Source organism: Brachyistius frenatus, unplaced genomic scaffold (assembly GCF_029030835.1).
Source record: "Brachyistius frenatus isolate BFR_SWC_R1_liver_20210118 unplaced genomic scaffold, ASM2903083v1 Contig_4, whole genome shotgun sequence".
Lineage (NCBI taxonomy): Eukaryota > Metazoa > Chordata > Actinopteri > Embiotocidae > Brachyistius > Brachyistius frenatus.
In genome coordinates, this window is record NW_027210603.1 from 365,075 (window position 1) to 373,927 (window position 8,853).

The 8,853-nt window shown below is 41.4% G+C and overlaps 2 long non-coding RNA genes and 1 other non-coding gene across 3 annotated transcripts; 2 read left to right on the forward strand and 1 right to left on the reverse strand.

Moving 5' to 3' along the window:
* Positions 1-1,483: 1,483 nt before the first annotated feature.
* On the reverse strand, positions 1,484-4,918 carry LOC138626131 (uncharacterized). The gene is made up of 2 exons (XR_011311269.1): positions 4,771-4,918; positions 1,484-2,815 (listed from the first exon to the last, which is right to left on the reverse strand). It is a non-coding gene; the product is annotated as an uncharacterized lncRNA (long non-coding RNA).
* LOC138626139 (uncharacterized) lies at positions 3,866-8,561 on the forward strand. Its single transcript, XR_011311270.1, has 3 exons — positions 3,866-3,900; positions 4,847-4,910; positions 7,897-8,561. It is a non-coding gene; the product is annotated as an uncharacterized lncRNA (long non-coding RNA).
* Positions 4,237-4,309, forward strand: trnaf-gaa (transfer RNA phenylalanine (anticodon GAA)). The gene has a single exon. It is a non-coding gene; the product is annotated as a tRNA-Phe (tRNA).
* Positions 8,562-8,853: the final 292 nt, after the last annotated feature.

Below are 8,853 nucleotides of genomic sequence, written 5' to 3' on the forward strand. Positions count from 1 at the left end.
CTAATTACAGCCTGCTCTCTTCCCACCGTACATTTTTAGTCCACTTTCCCTGACTGACACGGTGGCCGGTGTGTCTCCATGGCAACACTAGCAAAGCATTAAGACAGCATCAAAGCCGTGCCTAATGAAAAAATACAAACGTGCGACCCACGTGTGGGACAGTGGATAGACAACCGCAAAATGCATACAGTATAATAAAGCTCCTGCGTGCACTTTCAACTTGCATGTGCATGTACATATGCACAGATAGACACACGCACACATTCACCCAATGCACACTGATTTCTATTATCTGTGAAAGCACACCGATATCTACCTGCACAGGTATTCTCAGTGAGAAAAATACTAACGGGAGTCTATATTTCTCTTTCTTTCCCTTGTTTGTTTCATGCCTTAATTGAGTTTTTTAGTGTATCCTCGTGGTGCTGAATGTCCTGCTGTATGTTTACAACGACGTGTCGACGTAGAGCGAACGTGTTTGCACATACTGTAAAACAGTATGACAAATTAATGGCGGATAAATGCAAGCATTCAGATTCAAAGTTTACAGACTCACATGACAATTACCAGTAAAAAAAAAAAAAGATTTGATTTTCAGGTAAGCACCATGTTTTAGGAGAATGTGTGCAAGTTACAGCTAAAAGGCATGACTTTTTATTTATACATTTTTGGAAAAGTGTGATTGTGTTTGTGTGTTTGCAGGTGTGAGTGTCCATGATTATGTGCAATAACTCATGAGCAAAGCAATGACCCCGAGTATGTGAACGAAGAGAAGGTGAACACTGAGTTGTTGTGAGGGGGCGGGACTTAATCTTCTGATTAACAGGAGGAGGCTGCTGGATATAAATTTTAAAAAAAAGCTAATTATAAGGAGCATTTGTAACTATGTGTATATGACAGGCCACTGTAATACTACTGAAAATTGTATCACTTCAGTTTCATAGTCTGAAATTTAAGGGCAATATTTTGTGAAAACGTCATTAAAACTGTCTCTTGAAGTCACTGCAGGTTAACGAGCATCTTAAACTTGAGAAATCCCGACACGTAAAAATAAAAACCCACTTTCCTCGTGTTAGATTTCTGTCACTCGGGACGTCGGAGCGACTGCTTTTTATTTTTGTGGGTTTTTTTGGGACAGCGTTTTGAATGACCTGCAGAGACAGACGGGAGTCCTGGACGTGTTACACTTTATCTGTGTGTCTCTTACTCCTCAGGGCTTCATGTCTCATTTTCCAAAATAACAATAAACCAGCCCTCAATCAGCTGTTGTATTATGGGTGTTACAGTCGGTAAAGATTTATGTCACCACGTAGATAAAAGTACACTTTTAACTTTGTACGGGCCGGAGACTCGCAGCGCTCCTGGGGCTTTGGGCCAACTCCTCCAATTCATCCTCACCCCTTTTACACGCTTTGTGAGCCAGACAGACGACAATAACTCTCGTGTATTCATGTACGTTTTTTCAGGGATGTAAATACTAAAGTGTCTGAAATGGGTTTTATTCAAAAAGAGACAAAAAACCAAAACTCTTTCTTTGGCCACAATCATCTGCCGGACAGAAAATCAGCCATTGTGATATAAAAAAAAAAAACAGAAACTCTTATCGAGCTGTAAAGTTGCTGTAAAGAGACGATATATGTAAGTGAAACTGTGTTAATACTGTATGTGTGTACACTGTACTTTACATCGATGACCATGTGTATAGAGAAATATTAGTATTGTATATGATTTATAATATGTGTTATTGTATAGAACAGAACAGAATCTGTATTAAAAAGGTGATCAAAGAATTGATCTCAGCTCACTGTGTCTGTTAACACAAACTTCATGTTCGGTGTGTTTTTAAATGTCAAACTTCTTTCTTTCAGCACATTTAATTACACAGGAAAAGCCATTTTTCAGCCGTGTTAAAATATTTATAATAAGAATCGTGCGTGTGTTCTGTTTTTTTCTTTTGTTTTAGACATCAGGAAAAAGCCAAACACAAAGAAAACTGCCGAGTAGTGCAGTCTGAGAGGTCGGCCATTTTTGGTCTAACCTGAAGTCTCTGAAATCGTTTGGACTATTTAAGAATTGACAAAGATATGATTTATAAATGGAAGAATAAGACCATTATGTCACTCTTATTAATAAGCCTTTTGGAAATTAGCTTTCGTCATAATTGCGTGTCTTTGTCTGCAGTTTGAACAGAGAGCTGCTTGGATTCATCAGACTCGGGACATCTTGGGAATTCCTGCGTCCTTTATCCTCCGGATGGTTCTGTCCAAATCTCCCCTCTTCTTTTTTTTCCAGCTGTCCCTCCCTTTCTACATCTCCTGTTTTCCACTCTCTGTTTCTCTGATCCCTAAATTTAGAAACTCCGTCCCAGATACTTGCAGTATTTAGTGCTGACTGTAGTTGAACCCTCGCGATGTCTCGCTGTGATGTGACAACTGTGATAATCACCGGGACTAATGAAGATGAAAGTTGCCGGTGAGGTGAGCGTCTGTCGAGGCAGCTCGCTCTCTTCACGTTGACACTTCATTTCTTATTTCACCAGAACAAATCTGCTCGTGCATGTGGAGCGTGTCTGAGTGTGTGTTTGCTGCCTGAATCCAGTCTGTGGATTCCTCCGTCCTGCTTGATAATCTCATCAGATTCCTCCTCGTCCTCCTCCTCGTCCTCCTCCTCGTCCTCCTCCTCGTCCGCACTCCCTCGGTTCTCCTGCTCTTTTATTCCGCCGGCCTGCATCTCTCTCATCTCTTATCCACACTCAGGGCCTTCAAGAACAAAAGGCGAGGAACAGCTGCAGCGTCGGTGAAAGAAGGAAAGTCACCTTGGTGGATGATAGAGGAACAAAAAACGGGAGAGAGGGGGAGAGAGAGAGAGGGAGATTAGGGAGGAAAGAGAGACGAGAGGAAGGCACAGAAAACTGGCATCGGGACATCGTATGACTAATAAAGGAACAGCACTGCAGAAGCCCTCCGAAAAAAACAGAAAAATAAATACTAACGGCTGAATGATAAGATTAGCAGGCTTTACTGTTTTAGACAAGTAGAGTCTGACAATATGGCATTTATTCCTATTAAAGGGGAGTTTTTCCATCCCGCTGTTGTGATTTGCTGCTTTATGAATAAAATTAAATTGATTTGAGTGTTTTTTACATTTAGATGTCATCCAAAAAAAACAAAAAAATCCAAGTCATAAATCAGAATAGCCAACATGTCAGTATGAAAGCATCCTCTGCAGAGGTGAAGCTCCGCCCACAAAGAGACACGCAGACATCAGAGGACAGAAACACAGCAGAGACTCACTGAGCTGGAGACAAACGGCTGCTCACAAATCAGTTCAATATCACAAAATACAATAATTACAGCAGGGCCAGAGCTATAAAGCCAGTTTCTGTCACCGAGTGACGAGAGATGAAAGGAGGGGCGGGGGGGGGAAACTGGATTTGTTGTTGTTGTCGTTCATATTCAAAATATACTCCATTTAAAATCACCACTTATCAGGATGCATGTTTTCCATGTGTTCTTTCACAGGTGATGCAGAAGAAAATGTGTAATAGCTATAAATGAACCTTTTCTGCAAAGGAGAGGATTTTCTTTTCTTTGTGGTCACAAAAAAATGGTGAGTCAAACAACAATGGGTGAAATTTATCGACAATTCAACTTCATTCCAGCAGAAAAAGTTGGTGAAGGTTTGAAATCTCTTTAGAGGCTTCGATCAACCGTGTTTCTATGATTCTGAATTTCAGTTGTAAACGAGGTTTGTGGGATTAAATCATGACTCCATCGTTGTTTTCAGGACCTCAGTGAACACGCCAGTATTTCAGCCTCAGCAATGGCGCCATCTTGTGTTCAAATGTTGTAACAACAAATATGAAGACGGTTAAAGTCAGCTGAGGCGGCGCTGTTGACGGTAATAACGACTTCTTGTCGTTTTAGTGTGTATTTTGTTCTTGTTTCTCGTCCTTGTGTTGTTTAAACGACACGAAAACGTTTGCCACGCGCTCAGGTGTCGAAGACTTTGTTCAGCGAGCTCGGGACGGTTCACGGTCAGCTGTCGGGTGACGACGTAAATAGCGTTACGTTCACATGTTTGCAGATATTTATTTGTTGGTGTTTTGGGCTGTGACGCTGGTACAGAAGCGCCGACAGAGCGGAGAGCGTCCGACCGAACAGCGGCCGGTTAGCGACGAACACGTTGGGTTTCTGTTTCTTTTTGACTTTCCGCCATCTTGTTTTAAACAGACGCGCCGAAATAGCTCAGTTGGGAGAGCGTTAGACTGAAGATCTAAAGGTCCCTGGTTCGATCCCGGGTTTCGGCAGCGACTTGGATCCTTTTCCCATTTCGAGACACGAGGCACCTTCATGTGAGCATATTAAAATGTCAGAATGCCATTATTATGTGGGTTTTAAAAAAAAAAAATTTTTTATATAAAACCCCACGGACACTTATTAGATGCAAGAAAACGAAATATAACCGCGGACACGTGGTTTATAACAGCTTCAAGTCCAAGTTTTGCCGATGTCGTCTATTTGTTGCAAGAATGTTAAGCTAAAGTTCAACATTAACGATGCATTTTTAAGAAGTTATTTTCATCCACTTAAATAATTCATGTATTATACGGGAAGGTGGAAAGTAAAACTACGTCGTTTCCTTGTAAAGCAGAAAAGGTGAAATATATCGACTCCTGCAATAAACACGGAAAACGGATTCAAATCCTTCACTCAAGTAAAAAAGAAAATAAAGAACTGTTTGTGAGGAAAGTCAACTTGGTGAACTTACCCGGTAGTTTACAGCCACTTTAATCAAACAGCTGCTGGTTAACATAACGTGTTTTGCTGCTTTGTCTTTCCTTCAGGACATTTCCTGTCTCCTTCAGTCCACTTCTGCTCCTCCTAACTTCTCCTCAACAATGTCAGCTGGTAAGTTAACCAGCAGTGATCGAGCCATGCAATACAAGCACGTAGTTAAGGTCAATATCACACAAAACACTCGCTAATAATGTTATTAATTTCAATTTCTGGACATTTGAGTCCAAATTCTACATGAAGTAAAACCCGTATTGGATGTCCTGCATGTCAGTAAGTCAGCTGTGGAAGAAGTATTCAGATCTTTTATGTCAAATCTGTCGCCTTTTTTTTTTTTACTGCCATTGCCATTTTTTACTGCCATTTACTGCCAGTGCAGATAGTTTATATATAAAAAAATCATCAGAAATATGTGTTGCACCTTCACAATTTTTTTTTCAAAAGCATGTTTTTATCCTGTTTCTGATGTTTAGTGAACAACCGTTGACCTCGTTAGAAGATTTAATTCATGCAAATACAAGATGCACAACTCAAAGGAAACCAGTTCACATTCAATTCCAGCAGGGGGCGATCTTGTTCGTTAAATCACTTCAGCAGCAGGAACGCGTCATAATAAATCATGCACTTCGTCTCAGGGTGATTCATTGTGTTAGATTAGCAAATTCAAACTTATAATGAGCAGTAAAAAGCTGTCGGCAGCTTACCTTTTTTATTCTGGGTGACAGGTTTGATATATACAGTATTTGTATTAAATATAAAAGCTGTGTTATATTTGATAAAACCAAGAGTCCTGACTATATCTGACATTTTACGTTAGAATACACTAAACCTCTGGTGCTTTTTTACTTCCTGATGTGCACACAAGTGAATTGAATTCATGCAGGAGGGTCTGACCCTCTTTGTTTATTTCATATTTCCTGGATCAACACCTGCAGATACGACAATTCATAATTAAAATGCAGACCCTTGAACGCCCACCTCTTTTTTTCACTTATAACAAGATACATTTTCTCATATAAACAAATTTCCATCACTAATAGCGAAGCATCTTTTTTCGAGAACCTCCCGGCCGATACCATAAAAACGTGGTGACAGTATGAGTATGACATCATCTAACAAAGGTTCAATTCAGGGGATTCAGCTGAACTCGTAACGTTCCTGAATCTTAAACTACAAGTCGACAAACACGACTTCTGTTCGTTGTCGTTTCTGATTCTTGTTTTTGTTTTTGTTTTTTAAATGGATTTACAGGAAAACTGGTTTTTTTTGCGTGAAAGTGAAATCATTCCTAAAACGCTCTTATTCCACCTTCATTTACGTATAATTCACGTGAACGTTCCTCATCGGCAGCAACTTCCCGTTCACCTCTAAAATGTCTGCTTCAGTCGCCGGTTCCTTAAAGACGTGTTGATTTTACAGGACGACCTTTTAAAGAAGTAAAGACGTCATAAACAGGCACCTCAAGAACATTTTGTTGCGTCAGCAGGTTTATTTGGAGCCTTTAGATTTTTAATGACCAAGTCAACATTAGTTTGAGTGTTTGTGTTTTGACCTTTGCCCTTTGCCCTTTGCCCTCTGCCTGCCGACACGTGACCACTTCCTGTGTGTGTCGTGGGTTTGTGAACCGGACGGTGTGTTTCAACTCGTCTCTGGTTTGTCAGAAAATGTCTTCTCAGACACACCGAGAGGTGGAAACTTCACGGAAATCTTCATTCGGACGAAACAGCTTTTCGATTCGGCGTCTCGACGTGTGAAACTTTTCTCCTGCAGAACTGCTGAACGAGCTGCTGCTTGTTTTTGAGCTGCGTTTTATCGTGTTTCTGCTGTTCGGGGTGTCGTGTGTCCTTCTGTCTGAGTTCTGTGTTGTTGAATTTTTTTTGGCCGTTTTTCAATCCGCTGTCGGCACATTTTAATTCAAGCGGTCTGAAAGAGGCGTGAACGTCTGCAGCTGCTCGGCGGCTCGGCGCCGGAGGCTTCAACACCGGTCACCGGTCGCAGACAAGCTTTTCCTTCATGTTGCAGATTCAGACATTAAATCAGATTTAACGCTGGAGAAAAAAGTTGCTTTTCCTGCAAAGCAACCTTAAAAAGAGACGACAGAAATTGGAGCCAGAACTTTTCCACCACTTATCATAAAACACTCCAGAGGTGGAAAGAACTTCTCCAATAATAAACTCGTGTCGTTGAAGTCTCTTTATTTTTCAATCATTACTTTCACACTTTTACAAATAAACATCAGCGGTGGAGAAAATCTGGCAGACGTTCACGACACGATGTTCTTAAACCGCGAAACGTGAAGAACGTAATTACTTCATCGGAGCGTCGGCGATCGGTGGAGGTCAAAGGTGGAGGTCAAAGGTGGAGGTCAAAGGTGGAGGTCGCGTGGCGTCTCCGAGGGATCGTACACATCCTGAAGATGGAAACGGCGTGCAGCTCACCTTTTACAGAAGACGTGAGTAACGTCTGACTCAGCTTCTCAACACGGCCGGACGGACGTGTCCCGGCAGGTAAAGCGCAGGTGCAGCAGATTATAGTGATGACGAGGTGGTTTCAGCCTGATGAAGATCCGTGTGACGGGACGGCTGCGGTTCTCCGGAGCAGCCGAGGGAACATTCAGCCGGACCGCGTGTTCTGCTGACGGGTCCAAATACGGGTTTGATTTAGCTCTTTGAATATCTCAGTGAAGCCATGAAGGTCGTTTACAGCTGGAGTCGTGGAAAGCTTTGAACTTTGACCTTGAAAACGTCTTCGACCTTCGAGGTGAATTGAATGCAGACATTAATAATCAATATTGTTAAATTCAGAGTTTGTCTTCATAGCTTAGATAAAAGTTACATCTGAGGAAAATGTGGAATCTCCCAACGACTTGTCGTGTGTGTGTGTGTGTGTGTGTGTGTGTGTGTGTGTGTGTGTGTGTGTGTGTGTGTGTGTGTGTGTGTGTGTGTGTGTGTGTGTGTGTGTGTGTGTGTGTGTGTGTGTGTGTGTGTGTGTGTGTGTGGACAGACGACAGGATGAGCTCTTTGTTCTGTGCAGATACTGAGAATCGACCCACTTCCTGTATTCGCCGCGTCCACTCCCGAGTTTCACTTCCTCTTTCCAGGTCTCAGATTGTCCTCGGTGGACTCGGAGCCGTTGAACTCTGGTGAGAGAGAAGACGACCAGAGGAACACAAAAACATGAAGTCAGAGCCAGACACAGATCCTGTGTGTTTTAGAGGACAGTGGTCTCTCTGTTGGTTACAGACCTGCTGCCACGTGGACAAAGAGCGCTCTGATGTCCCGGTCTCTGATGTCCCACCTGTCCCCAGCAGCTCAGTCAGACACTGTGTCGTGATACAAATGCAAAGTCAGCATCATCATCACAGGAAGTGGAAGTGAGGAGCTGCCTGATGGGTTTATCTTTTCCAGACTGAGACTCTGAAATAATCCATGTCTCGTTCCTAAAACACACCTTTTTCAATCTTTACAGTCTCTCAGTTCACTTTAAGTTGTGTTTAACATTAGAGACAATTTTATTATTAGATAAGTTCATTGTAAAAAAAAACTAAAGATCAAAAGTGTCTATGGGTTTATGAGCGGATGGCATTTTTTTTAGTTCTTTGACTGTTATTACACATTTAAATTTTTTTTTAACATTTTAAAAAGTCAGAAGGATTTTTACGCTGTTTGATCCAATGAACAGTGAAATTTCCTCCCATCAGTGTTAATATGTAAATGAAAACTCTAATATCCAAAATATGCTGAAAGATTTTCATGCCTTTAATAAACAGACACTAGATTAAAATCTGAGTCATTATGTTAATTGCACCATGAACTAAATGGCAGCAGCAACTGATAAGGAGTTCAACTCTTAATCTGGAATCATAACTGTAGTCATAAACATTTCTCACTTCCTGTTCCACTTCTTACTGTGAGCCACGTTCAGTGTTTCATAACCTGCTTTTCAGACAATGTTTTCGGGTATCGTTCCTTTTTCATTCAGGTGCATGTAGTCGTCTGCTTTTATCACTTATGGTCTGTGTTTGTGTGAATATACTCTATATATAGCACTCTGGATC